Source organism: Giraffa tippelskirchi, chromosome 7 (assembly GCF_054371585.1).
Source record: "Giraffa tippelskirchi isolate mGirTip1 chromosome 7, T2T-mGirTip1v1.2.pri, whole genome shotgun sequence".
NCBI classification, from domain to species: domain Eukaryota; kingdom Metazoa; phylum Chordata; class Mammalia; order Artiodactyla; family Giraffidae; genus Giraffa; species Giraffa tippelskirchi.
The window spans coordinates 111,491,634-111,506,290 of NC_137281.1; the positions used below are offsets into that span (position 1 = coordinate 111,491,634).

The window sequence follows — 14,657 nt, forward strand, 5'->3', positions numbered from 1 at the left end:
TCAAGAGGAAGGAGATATATGTATACATATGGTTGATTCACACTGTTGTACAGGAGAAACTAACACAACATTGTAAAGCAATTATACTCCCCCCCCCGCCGCTTTTTTTTAATGAAGGTAGATGCCTAGGAAAGTTCCAGTTGGGCAGTAGACACAGATTAAACAGAAGGGCCCTCTGTGGCCAAAGTGCTGTGGGGAGGTTCAGAGGACCCAATAGATACTCTCTTTTCCTACCAGAGCCTAAACTTGAAGCCTCAGTCCAAGGAGCCAAGTTTCTTTGCCAGGAGCACGTTGAGCAAACATCCATAATCATGTGTGCAAATTGGTGATAAACATGAAATCAAGTATGTATGCAATTAGTTTTATGTAAGTTTTACAGGGCTCCTGAGATCATCAGGATGAGGAGCAGATCCGGGAGCAATTAGAGTGGGGTCCCAGTGTCAAAGAGGAGATAGAATAAATTCGAAGGGATGGAGTGATATTCTAGGCTGGAGAATGGCAAGTATATAAGCTAAGAACTGGGCACAAGGTGGGAATTCAATGAAAGAAGAAACAGTTGTTGGAGAGGAAGTAGCTAAGGAGGATCTTAAAAGAGGATTGATGTGGGAGTGAGAAAAGGAGGTGGTCCTAGGGGACCACAAGAGTAGCTTCAAGAAGTAGAAGAGCACGGATGCTTAAAGGGAATTATTCTTGCTTTCTGAGGGGCAGACTAGAGTCAGTGAGTTAATTCAGGGATTAGGCGAGAGGTCTTCCCTTTGTAATAGCCAGCAGTAAACTAGTTTGTCATTCTGAGTTGCTTCACCAGGTACCCAATTCAGCACCAGCAAACCAAGACCCACAGACGCCCACGAAAACTGAGGGCTATCAATCACCCTGTTAAGTTCCAAAGTTGAGCTAAGTGGTATCTTTCCTCAGAACACACCCTATATCTCTATTTGCCAAACAAATGACATTGTTAGTGTCTCAGGAAAAAACCAAGTAACAACATCTCCTGAGCTAGGTAAGAATCAGAAACTATTTATTATAGCAATGTGTCAAAAAATGTAGTTCACATCAGAGGCAAGTAGTTTATTAATTGGAATTTTCTCTTGGGGGTTTTTCCTTTTTTGCAAGTGATTTTAGCTGAGGCCTAACTCCCTAGAGAACTTGGCCCTTGAAGAGTGTGAAGCTGAGAAAGTGCCACTCGGGCTGTTGTTTTCAGGCTTGCTCCGTCTTCGCTGAAGCACCATCTTCAGTGCATCAGTTATTGATCAACACGCTGGTATAGGCTTCTATCTCCAGAGAGGGTGTGTAATGATGAGAAGATGGAGTCTGCCCGTAGAATTTTTACAAATGAAATGGTCCTTAAGGCAACAGGGCCAACACATTCTCTCTCAGGACTCCCAGGATCAGATCCGTCTCAATTCGAGAGATGCAGACTTGTGGCATGGTTCCTCTTGATCTAGTAGAGAATACCAAACCCATCATTCAAGCCCCCTGACCCCTTCTTCCCAAAGGCACCTTGCCCCAAAATACCGTACACAAACCCACATTGCAGAAGTCCATGGACACCAGCATGATCCACCACACCTAAAAGGACAGTGAGAGGCAAAAACAGGCACACAGCTAGCGCACTATTTGAGAGTCCTATGTCAAGCAGTGCATAGAAAGTTTGAGCTATCCACACCATCAGTGGGATCCAAGTCTGCCTTCTGAAGAAACCACCAGGTTAAAAGTCAGGAAATGTGGGTATTTCCATTGGCAGCCCCAGTAAAGCTCAGGCCACATGAGCACTCTGTGGGGAAGGGCAAATCATCCAGTGGAACTGTCCTGGCCTGTTGTTCATTTAGCAACAGTATCAAACTTGATTCTTCTTTTCAATGAGTTGATGAGGTGTTTCCAGATCATGCAGAGCGTGTGTGTGCTTAGTTGCTCAGTCATGTCCAACTCCTTGCGGCCCCATGGACTGTAGCCCTCTAGGCTGCTTTGTTCATGAAATTTTCCAGGCAAGAATACTGGAATGGGTTGTCATTTCCTACCCCAGGGGATCTTCCCGACCCAGGGATCGAACCTGCATGTCTTGCGTCTCCTGCATTGGCAGGCAGATTCTTTACCACTGCACCACCTGGGAAGCCCTTAGCCTAAATTACTAGGTGTGTGCTCCTTTTACTGCTCTTGGTACAGTTCCATTTCCTAAATTGAAACATGTCGATGATGTTGGTAAACCTTCATTATACTAGCCACCTCCCTTCCACCTGGGACCCTAGAGGATTAATTAGATAGTATCTCTAACATACTTTAGCTCCTTGGAGAAAGCTTCTACATAAAAGCAAAGTATTATTATTTCTAAGAGGGGTGATACTTATTAGCTCCTTGTAGGATCATTAGGCAAATATATTATGCTTCCCTTTAGAGGAATTCTCCCAGTTTTCCTAATTCTTATGGTCTCCAGAATGGAATATATATTCATAGACAAAAAAACAAGTTGGTTGGTGAAAGAAAATCTGGTGGATTCCTAGCCATAACTCAAGAAGCTTGTTTTAAGGACTTAGTTACCAAAGAAAATAAACACTACTATCACCGTCCCTCTGATCTTACAAAATGCCCTTGTCTCATTCATAACAATTACATGGTAAAGATAGCTCTGCATTTCTCTGTGTGTTCATTTTAAGGCCTTTTGACCCTTAAAATTGTTGAATCCTTTGATTAAATCACATTGTAGTTGAGTAACTGCTTAGAAGTCATAGGGTCATCATAGCACTCATACTTGTATTGATATCTTACAAATTAATAATGTGAGTTATGAGTAGAATTTTTTAAATCCAAACTCCAGTCCCCAGAAATTTCAGGAAAGACTCAAATCAGTCTCCATTTTTCTATTCACCTCATTTTCCAGATCGTGTCAAAATGCCTTATTTGGCATTTATTCAAGCCCAGCTTTCACACAAAACCAGTTTGACGTGCTCTGTGTTTTGGATAACTCACTGCAGTGAGGTGCAAACTGCCTAGATTTCTTCATTATGTATGTAGAGAACTGCTCATTTTTTTTCTTTTTCTTTTTCTTCTCTTTCTTCCTTTTGTCTGGCAAGAAAATTCCATGGTGAGAATAAGAATCTTGCTGGAGGCGAGCAAAACAAAGCACAGAGTGGGAAATAAGACCAAAAAAAAAAAAAAAGAGAGAGAGACCTTAAAGTAAGTTGTTGAGTGAATTTTAGAGAAGAAAACCCACAGCCAGTATCTGTAGTGCCTCTGTGAGTCCATGGGGAGCATCCAGCCCCCAGCATCACAGGTAGAAGCTCATGCGAATCAGATCTTAATCCATTAAACTCATTCACAGGAACATGTAATGTAGGTCAGTGTGGAGAGCAACGTGGCATCGTATGCAAGCTCATTCACCATGTAGAATGATATGAGTCAGGGGCATTCAGTATGGAAGATCTGAAGCCAGTATATTGTAATCCAAAAGGTAACCATGGGTTGAACTGAATCAGTAGCCAATAAGGCCTGCTGTAAACTGTCTCTAACACAGCATGCTGTGAACTGGCACCCGTCCGACCTAGATTATGCATTTGAAGCACTCACAACTTCAGTTCTAGCTCCTCATTCTTTCTAGTGCATTTATGGCCATCTTTTTCAAGTGTCTATCTTTTCCATTTATTTTATTTTCTGAGAAAGTTAATGCTTCTCTGAGTGATGTAAGCAAAACTCAGTCAGCTTCTGTGGACAGTAAAGGCAGGGAGAAAGGAGACAACTGAAACCTTTGCCGGAGCGAGCTCTGGTGATTGTTTTTATTTTTGCATCTCAGACTCCTCAACCGCACCCTCTAGGAGTGTGCCTTCAGCATCTTCAGGGAGCCACCCAGGTAGTCTGACAACAGGCTTTGTGGGTTGTGTCTGCTCTTAGGATGGGTGTGATGAAAGGAGTGTGGCCACATCCTTCTTTCTTCGTAACCACAGCCTGATATAGCTCCTCCCACAACTCCTCTCCAACCCCAAACCATGAAAAAGCACCCAAAAAAAGCCAAACTGTAGACACTTTGGAAAAATCCTTGACTTTAAGCTTTGCCTATTCAAGTTTGGAGCCACCCATCTTTGTCACAACTGTATTGCCTAGAGGTAGAGGTAAAATTCCTTGAGGGGGTTTAAAGCACATTTTGTTAGAATCAATTTTTTAAGAGGTTTTAATAAAATATCAAAATCAAATTCATTTCATTGCCCCCACTATAAAAGTGAAACAACATTCATTATTTAAATAACAGAAAAGCTATAAAAGCAGAAAGAAGGAAAAGGACTAGACACACAGTTAAAATTTTTATATTTCCTTCTAGACCTTCCTTCTTCCTTTATTTTCTTCCTTCTTTCCTTTTTTCTTTCTTTCTGCACAGCAAAGGAAACCATCAATACAATGAAAAGACAACTTACCAAGTGAGAGAAGATATTTGCAAATCAAATACCCAGTAAAGGGGTTAATATCCAAAATATATAAAGAACTCATGCAACTTAAACAACAGAAAAAGAACAACCTAGTTTAAAAAATGAACAGAGGAGATGAATACTCATTTTTCCCAGAGATGTACAGATGGCCACAGGTGCATGAAAAGATGTTCAACGTCACTAACTTTAGGAAAATGCAAATCAAAACTACAATGAGATGTCACCTCACACCTGTTAGAATGGCTATCATCCTTCTTTTCTTTCCTGTGAGTGCTCATTTTTTTTCTTAAGTCCCAGGTAGAATGTTTCCAGGCTCAAATATATGATATTTGAATATATACTGCTTTAATCAACACTCAGGGATGAGTAAGGGTGCACCCTGCGTCGCCCTCCTCCACCACCTCTCCAGCACCTTCCCCATTCACATCAGTCACAAAAGGTGTGTGATGTGAGCTGGATTCTTCTTGGTCCCTAAAGCAACTGGAAAAAAAAATGTTAGAGTGACAGCAACCTAATTGCCCTTAAGCAGATTAAGTCTCCTAGTTCTAGTGGTAAAACCTGCTGGTTACTGTCCTCATCTACCCTGCTCAGTATCCACTGTTGATTAATTGCAAATATCTGTGCTTCAAGACAGAGGGGTAAACACTTGTGCCCCTCTGGCGTTCACTGCACATTCTCTGTTCATTGAGGAAAGTGGAGCCAAGTGGGAATGTGGCCAGCAATGCAGCTGGCTTTTCGATGCATGTTTCTGTAACACATCTTAGTGCTATATTTGTCAATGGACTTAGGGCCTCAGAGAACTTTCCAAGGTGAAAACCTAACATTGCTTCCATGGACATTGAGGGTAAAGCCCTTAACCCTGGGACTTAATGAGAACAAAATTAAGTGCTTCTTTAAGCAGCTTAGATTTATCTTGTCAATATAAGTGATGGGAGGCTTCTTTGTGTGCTTTTGAAAAGAGATTGTGTGTGTGTGTTAATCTAAAGCATCGTCTCCTTGCTTCATTATATCACCATCCACACTGTTCCTTTGTGATAGACAGGGTTCATCTATTCCCCTGCTCTAAACTTAATTACTTTGCAATTAATTCTTTGTTGAAAATAGCAAGGCTCCTAAACTCAGAACATCTCATTGTGAGAAAGGCTGTTTATGGATAGAGGTCAAGAGGACGTATCAGAATATTCCGCAGCTCTGCCACAGATATTTTGAATGAAAATGGCAGGAGAGAAAAGGCCCATTCCAAACGAGTTTGCCATGGAAAGTGAGGCTTCCTCCCAAACTGAGTTAAGAATTTTAAACTTAGTCTGATAGAAAGATCTTAACAGCTCACATTTTTCTAGGGCTTGCCTTGTGGCAAAAACTAGCACATGAATTATTTTAGCTAATCCTTATAAAAATCTCCCAGCAAGGTATTATCAACACTCTCTTATAAATGACAATAATTTCTTAAGATTATACAGCTGTCCCCTAAAGGGGTTCATTTCACATGGTCATTACTGAATAGTTTGCACACCTAGGCTGTGGACACCACCATGCCAGTTTTGCAGATGAGACAAGTGAGGTTTTGAGAAATGACTTGCCTAATATGTCACAGATGGTAAGTGCTGATCCCAGCCTCAGACTCTTATTATCTGCCTGCACTCTCAGCTATGACCCTAAATTACCTCCCTCCCAAAGTCCTTGTCCTTATCCTCCACCAGCCTGGGAAGACAGTCTTTTAGAGGGTGGATCCCCTAAAAGTGTGTCAGTTGGGCCAAATTAAGTCTTCCTTGGAAGGAACTCAGAGGAAATTGCAAAATAGTGTATTTTGGAGAAGATGCTGCTGTCTTACGTATCCTGGGGTCTGTGAGGATCTGAGGCTGATGAATCAGTCCCTGTGGTACCCACAGCCCTTTCCAAATACTACTTCATCAGTCTTCCTCCCAGGCCTTGGAGGTCAGTGATGAGCACACTAGTGACACAGTGGAGGAGGGTACCATCTTTCTCTTGTACAAAAATGGGTACATAAGACAAGATCAGGCAAAATCAGAGCCTCTGCAGAAAGGGTCAGGCACTTCCTGTACCACGTGCTATGGAGCAGGGTCTGGGCACTGCTAGGGGTTCACATGTGGTAAATAACAGATGAATGTTGTTGAGTGTGTGACTGAATGAGTTCTCACAGTTGTAAGGACAGAGGAGAGGCAGTACACTGGTGAGTTTTGAATACGTTTCCCACTTTATCCTAACTTTAGAGAAATCGAATCTCCAATTAAAAGTTTCTCAGTCATACCAGCTCACTTCCTCTGAGAAAATTCTTCTAACTTCTTCAGAGCCCTCTGATCCGTGGTGGTTCTTGTCCAAGTCATTCTTTAGAAACTTGACATATGAAGCATTGTCTTGTGTATCACGGTGCTTATAGGAAGATATGGTACTCATATAGAACTGTACATTTCTTGAAGGGATTCACTGTTTTTCCTTTAATTGTGGTGATAGAAGGCATTCACCTTTGATTCGTTCAGCAAACCTCCCAGAGATATTTTCTAAGGAGTCACCAAGTGCCAGGTGCAATGGGAGAAGCTTAAGATTCAGAAACAAAAGAAAGTCTCTGTACTTAATGGGAAGGGGTAGTATTTTCTGTCTTTGAGGGGGAGAGTGGTGGGTGATGGAGGGTACATAAGAGATGTGTTTAGACAATTAAGTAAATAAAAGATAATGTGGCATGACCCCTACGAAAATGGTAAGCAGGGAGAAGAGGGGCAACTTTGGGGGAATTTAGAGAAAGCACCCCTGGACTTTGCTGGTTGTCCAATGGTTAAGCATCCGCCTGCCGATGCAGGGCACACGGGTTCGATCCTTGGTCTGGGAAGACTCCACGTGCTGCAGGGCAGCTGGCCTGTGGGCCACAACTACTGAGCTCTAGAGCCTGTGTGCTGCAACAAGGGAAGCCACCATAATAAAAGGCCTGCACACCACAAGTAGAGAGTAGCCCCCACTCACTGAAACTAGAGAAAGCCCACATGCAGCTTGAAGACCCAGTGCAGCCAAAAATAATTTTTTAAAAAAGAAAAATCACCCCTTCCTAGAGGTGGATGCAGACCCACACCTGGGCTCATAGACTCGTGGAGGAAATATGTCCCGCCCACCCTTTAACCAGTGCCTGGGAGCTGTGATCAAGCTGCACAATAAGCCAAGGCCAGATGAAGGGTGAGCTGGGTGCAGGAGACAAGCAGCAGAGTCTGAGTGTGCTGGTAAACGGAGTCTGCACTGAGTCTTTGGAGGTTTTGTGGGAATTAGTCCAGGAAAGAAAAAAGGTATAGCGTTCCTGGCAGAGAAAACAGAAGACCAGAAAGCTCAGAGGTCTTTGAGAACATGGAATACGTGGGGAGCTGTAAAGGCTGAGAAGCCAGGTGCCTTTCTTCATTAAGTAACTTCCTTGATGTCTTGGATAATGCATTCTTTTAGGAAAATGTTTATTGCTGGTGAAATATATCAGTGAAGATTCCTGACTTTTTCCTTGCTTTATCTACTAGGCTGTCCTATCACACATACACACAAAGTAGAGAATGACAAGTTTATACTCAGTTCCCGCATCCCTTGGACTTCAATTCCCTGTGAATGGAGTAAAAAGTGTCCCTTGTGCATCATCACATTGGCTCTGCCTCCTCCAGCTTCTGCAACACTGAAGATGTCAGGTTTGGTGGGACTGGATCAAGGTCAGCCCGCCTGCTTCCCTCCCATTACTGTAGGCTTTACTTCCCCTTAAGGAAAGCACTGCTGCTGAAGATCGTGTTCTCTATTACCTCTCTGCTGGCAGTTGTCCTTGCAAAAGGGGACAATAAAGAAGAGTTGTTGTATTTTAGATGCTTTTGAATAGAATGGGAAATTGTTATTCAAATCCCATTTGATGCCCAGGGTGTACATTACTTTTTCCCATGTTCTAGGTTTGTTGTTTGTTTGTTTGTTTTTTTCCATAAAATGTGTGCTTTCCCCAGCCACCCACCCCCCTCATGTCTCCTAATGAGCACAATTCCCACATCTGGACAGGACAGCCCTCTCTGCAAGGTCCTTCCTGTCTCTCTGACCTCCCTGGCTTTCCTCCTGGACAAAAAGCAGATCAGCTAGCGGAACAGCATCGGGAGTGTCACAGCATGTTCTGTGTACTGTGGGAAATCAGTGAATGGAGCCAGCTTAGCTTCTGGAATATAATTCTGATCTAAACAAAGTTGGGTAAGGAGCACATGGGCCTAATTTATAGAATCGGCTATATTTGGAAAACTACTGTTAACTATTAAAATGTCACCAGTAATTTTCACTGGGGGCAAAAACAAAATATTATACAGATAAGAGGGAAACTTGAAAGTTTCTAACACTGCTATAGAAAGTGTTAGACATTGGTGCTACAGTTCTCTGCTTCTCCCTATGATCTCCTTTTTATGCACAAATCATGTGCCCAGGCTTTCTTGGTGAAAATGAGTTTAAGAAACGAATGCTTTAAATCTTAATGTTAGCCTCATTTTCTGAGGAAGGAGTGAACTAACTCAAATTCTATACATAAAACTTTTGGTCTAGAATTTGGATCTAAGCCTTTTGATATTCCTGACTTTTTTCCTGACATGACACAGTGACATCTCTCACTTGGGAGGAGAACAAAGAAAGACATAAGATAGTTGGTGTATTGTTTAGACTCAAATCTCAGGAAGTGGAGTAGAATAATTTATCTACAAGCTCAAGCTAAAGAAAGAAAAACAGTTCATCTTATAGATAAGACTAAATAGATAAATTCTATTTAAATTTTAAAATTAGCTATAAAGAAAACAATCACAATAGTAATTTTTAAAAAAAAAATATAGGCAAATAGAGAGTTCCTGGTAGTCCAGTGGCTAAGATTGTATGCTTCCAAAGCAGGGGGCCTGGGTTTCATCCCTGGTCAGGGAACTAGATCCCATGTGCCACAACTAAGACCCAGTGCAAAACAAATAAAACAAAATTTTTTAATAAATAAAATTTAAAAAATAAAATATAGGCAAATATATTTTGGGGATAGACAAAGTCTTTCAGTTCAGTTCAGTCGCTCAGTCATGTCCGACTCTTTGCGACCCCATGAACTGCAGCACGCCAGGCCTCCCTGTCCATCACCAACTCCCTGAGTCCACCCAAACCCATGTCCATTGAGTCGATGATGCCATCCATCCATCCCATCCTCTGTCATCCCCTTCTCCTCTTGCCCTCAATCTTTCCCAGCATCAGAGTCTTTTCAAATGACTCAGCTCTTCACATCAGGTGGCCAAAGTATTAGAGTTTCAGCTTCAACATCAGTCCTTCCATTGAACACCCAGGACTGATCTTTAGGATGGACTGGTTGGATCTTCTTGCAGTCCAAGGGACTCTCAAGAGTCTTCTCCAACACCACAGTTCAAAAGCATCAATTTTTCACCGCTCAGCTTTCTTTATAGTCCAACTCTCACATCCATACATGACTACTGGAAAAACCATAGCCTTGACTAGACAGACCTTTGTTTGCAGAGTAATGTCTCTGCTTTTTAATATGCTGTCCAGGTTGGTCATAACTTTCCTTCCAAGGAGTAAGCGTCTTTTAATTTCATGGCTGCAATCAACATCAGCAGTGATTTTGGAGCCCAGAAAAATAAAGTCAGCCACTGTTTCCACTGTTTGCCCAGCTATTTGCCATGAAGTGATGGGACCGGATGCCATGATCTTAGTTTTCTGAATGTTGAGCTTTAAGCCAACTTTTTCACTCTCTTCTTTCACTTTCATCAAGAGGCTTTTTAGTTCTTCACTTTCTGCCATAAGGGTGGTGTCATCTGCTTATCTGAGGTTATTGATATTTCTCCTGGCAATCTTGATTCCAGCTTGTGCTTCCTCCAGCCCAGTGTTTCTCATGATGTACTCTGCATATAAGTTAAATAAGCAGGGTGACAATATACAGCCTTGACGTACTCCGTTTCCTATTTGGAATCAGTCTGTTGTTCCATGTCCAGTTCTAACTGTTGCTTCCTGACCTGCATACATAAAGACAAAGTCTTTATGGGCATATAAACGAAGGCAGAAACTGTAAATAAAAGACTACTATATTTGATTTTATCCCCTTAAATAAATTAAAAAATTTTAACTTGCACATGTAAAAATAATAATCCAAACAAAATAATAACCCAAACAAAGACACTTGAGAGTCCCTTGGATGGCAAGGAGATCAAGCCAGTCCATCTGAAAGGAAATCAGTCCTGAATATTCATTGGAAGGGATGATGCTGCAGCTGAAGCTCCAATACTTTGGCGACCTGATGTGAAGAACTCAGTCATTTGAAAAGACCTTGATGCTAGGAAAGATTGAAGGCAGGAGAAGAAGGGGACGACAGAGAATGAGATGGTTGGATGTCATCACTAACTCAATGGACATGAGTTTGAGAAAGCTCCGGGAGTTGGTGATGGACTGGGAAGCCTGGCATGCTGCAGTCCATGGGGTCGCAAAGAGTCGGACACAACTGAGCGACTGAGCTGAAACAAAATTTAGAAAAAGAAATAAACAATATATGATTAACTTTGCAGAATTATTATAAATTGGTAAGTAAAAGACTAATAATACTACAATACAAAAATAAGCAGAAATTATGAACAGGTAACTATCAAAAGAGGAATATAAAAGTCAACAATCTTAGACAAAGCAATCTCATAAGTAAACAAAGATATGTAAATTTAGAGGAGATACCTTTTTAGCCAACTGAGTATCAGTTTCTTTTTTGATGATGTTCTGTGTACTATACTCTAGGAATTATAAATTGATGAACACTTTTCCACAGGATATCTTAATGATATATATTCATTTCTTTTTAAAAGTTAAGCTTTCAAGGAGGTTCTTTTTTTAAAAAAATCCTACATTAATAAAGATACATGTAATAAGGATACTTAGAGTAGAATTATTTTTAATAACAAAAAAAGGAAATGCCATAAAGGACTATGATTATTAATAAGTGGTAGAGTTAATAGGATTTTAATTTTCTCCTTAAATCTTTAAAAATCTGTCCAGATATTCTACAGTAAATGTACATTACTTTTGTATTTTTAAATGATGATGGATCTCAAGAAATTACTTGAAGGCTTTCCCAGTGGCATATCAAACAGGGGCAGGTGATGGGAGTGGCTGGCCCTGGGGAAGGAATATTTTATCACTGACATTATTTAGAATTGTCAGCCCATGGTAAAAATAAAAGCAAACCAGCATCTAGCTGGGATCTTTGTTTTCAAATCATCCCCGGCATGCTGTGCTGGTCCGCTGCTCCTATGGCATTCTCCCCTCCTTGGTATAGGACTGTGGCTGCTGACACTTGTGGAAAGAAAGAGGAAGGGCAATACATCAATTTCAGCATGTCAAGTATGTAAAACTCACTTGAGATTGGTACTTTTACCAGTTCTACAATAAAATACATAATCATTTCATGAGTACAAACACAGGAGCTTCTTCCAGCTTGCCTGGGTGATCCGATTTCAGCAGTGGGGTGGCATCACGTTCACACTGCCACCTTTCATGTTCTGCGTGCGTGCGGAATCCCACAGGAGCCTCGTTTGTCCTGTCAGACAGGAACTTCACAGGGGAGAGTTGTTGGCTGACTGAGAGGTACAACTCCGCATTTCTATCCCGGAGGAACCGTGAATGAGATGCTGTACAATATGAACGGCTATCCCCCTAGGCACTCTATAAATTTATCATAAAGCACTGGATTTTACAATAACAAAAATAACCATGAAATTGGAACAAAGTGTAAAAATGAGAAATTGATGTCTCTTCAGGGTCGCCCTAGACCCCAGATTGTACTGAGCAGAAGGTCTGGTTGCATTAACACAAGACCAAGCCTTATTTGTTTCAGGGTAGGTGGAAACTCTGCAACCTGTGAGTGGCTCTGAACTTTCTAGTGCTGGGGAGCAGAAAGTTAAATAGGAGCCCACCAGTTTTTCTAGAAGGAGGGACAACTCTGCATGTTGAGGCATGAGGACAGCTAGTTAGATGATACCTTGTTTGCTTTTAGTATCCACTGTGTAACAGAACAGTAGAAAGGTCCAATTTGGGGTTTTGGCTGTGATTAGGAGATTGAGGTGAGGGAAGGCCTCATTTGGGCAGCCGTATAGGACACAAAGCATCTAACTTGGAGTTCTTTGGTGATTTTTCTTTTTTTCAGTTGAGCTGGGTCTTCGTTGCTGCAGATGGGCCTTCTTGATTTGTGGTGAGCTAGGGCTACTCTTCATTGTGGGGCAAAAGCTTCTTTCCTTGCGTTGGCTTCTTGTGCTGTGGAGAACAGGCCCTAGGCTCACTGGCTTCAGTGGTAGAAGCATGCAGGCTCAGTAGTTGTGGTGCATGGGCTTAGTTTCTCTGAGGCACGTAGAATCTTCCCAGACCAGGTATCAAACCCATGTCCCCTGCATTGGCAGGTGGATTCTTATCCACTGTACCACCAGGGAAATCCCTAGGCTTGTAGTTCTTGGAAAAGCAGTATGTTGGGGTTTATGTACCTCTGTAGATATTTATTGTTGCAACTGGCGTGGCACTTAGTTATCTTCTAAGGAAGTCCTAACTAGAGGTAAAATTTGTGATATGGAAATTGCTCAAAATCCTACAAAAAGGAATCCATCCCAGCTGGAGCTGTGTTTCATTCATTGTAGCTCAGAAGTCTCTCCCCTTGTTTATCATCTCAGCCACTCAAGAGTGAAGGCTGAGCATAAGTCTCCTTTTAGACATCAGACCCTCACTTTTGGTCCCCTGTAAAACCCTGTACAATCTCAGGAAACAGTTTCCATGTTTCCCAGACTAAATTCAGGTATTGTTTCCCTATTGTATCAGTTTACAGAAAGGACCATCTCACACTCCTTGATTTAAAAATGATTAGAAGACTATCATACAGAGTGAAGTAAGTCAAAAAGAGAAAAATATTGTATAATGTCACATATGTATGGAATGTAGAGAAATGGTACAGACGAACTTATTTGCAAAGCAGAAATAGAGACAGATGTAGAGAACAAATGTATGGGCACCAAGGAGGAAAGCAGGCAATGGGGTGGGGGGATGAATTGGGAGATTGGGATTGACATGTATACACTATTGATACTATATATAGAAAAAGGTTACTAATGAGAACCTACTGTATAGCCCAGGGAATGCTGCTCAGTGCTCTGTGATGACCTAAATGGGAAGGAAATACAAAAGAGAGGGGATATATGTATCCATACACCTTGCTGAAAAGCAGAAACTAACACAACATTGTAAAGAAACTATACTCCAATAAAAATTTATATTAAAAAAAACCTACCAAAAAAATAATCAGAAGAATTGCTACTGTGTCCTTCAAAATATAAATGCCTCCCAGGCCATCTCCAGTTTAGGGAAATCAGGTCCTTTACTTTTGCTCTTGCTTTCCCTCAGCATTTTCTCCTGCGGCAGAAATAAAGCATTTAGTCATTTTGGGATAGCGGTTTAATACATTAATTGTAGGAGCTGTTTCTAGAATCTTGGCTCTGCAAATGTAACCTGGTGAGAGGGTCAGTGGCAGTGAGCGAGGGTCCTGAAAAGTGAGGATTTTAGGAAGCCAGGATGCACTGCAGTGAAAACACAAGCATCCCCCGTCATTAAAACAGATGAGGAATCTGTGCTCTGTAGCCTGTCAGAGACACATGTGGCCTTGCAGTGGGCCGAGGCAGGGAGAGGGGAAAGTGAAAGGGGCATTAAAATGATACAAAATCAGAGAAATGTGGGCCTCCTGTTCCTCAGCTTCTGGAATTAGGAAGTTGATATCTAATCCAAGCCAGCCGCTTGAGGGGATTTGGCTAATAGGTAACTGAATTTTTCTGGAATGTCCTTTTTTTTTTTTTTTTTTTTGTAAGTCAGCCTAAGTGGAAAGAAATTAGAACTCTCATCAGTGAATCAAATGTTGGGCAGGGCCGGCTGGAAGGGCCGATTCCCCCTGGATCGTGTACATATCCATTCCTTGGCTGTACTTCCAGTGCAGGTTAAATGAATTGTTCCCATTAGCGAGCGGATAGGACAGTTCCTTTAGATGAAGGAGACTCTGTACTTTGAATGTCGCTGGGAGGAGAAGGTAGTCCTCACAGAAAAGTTGACAGTGCCACTTGTGGCGGGATTTGACTGTCATTGTTCCAACTATATAAAATGATGACTTACCAGAAGGCTCAGAGTTTCAGCATAATATATAATAATAATAAGACTCATGTCAGCTTAGAAGTGCTGTCGGATTTCTCTGCA

General features: G+C 41.6%; 1 protein-coding gene and 1 long non-coding RNA gene across 4 annotated transcripts in view; both read left to right on the top strand.

The window, feature by feature from the left end:
- Positions 1–14,657, top strand: part of RORA (RAR related orphan receptor A) — a 796,368-nt gene that overhangs the window by 556,820 nt on the left and 224,891 nt on the right. The gene's annotated exons all lie outside the window — the stretch shown is intronic.
- LOC145512878 (uncharacterized) overlaps positions 1–14,657 on the top strand; it is a 93,546-nt gene that overhangs the window by 77,019 nt on the left and 1,870 nt on the right. The window lies entirely within an intron of this gene.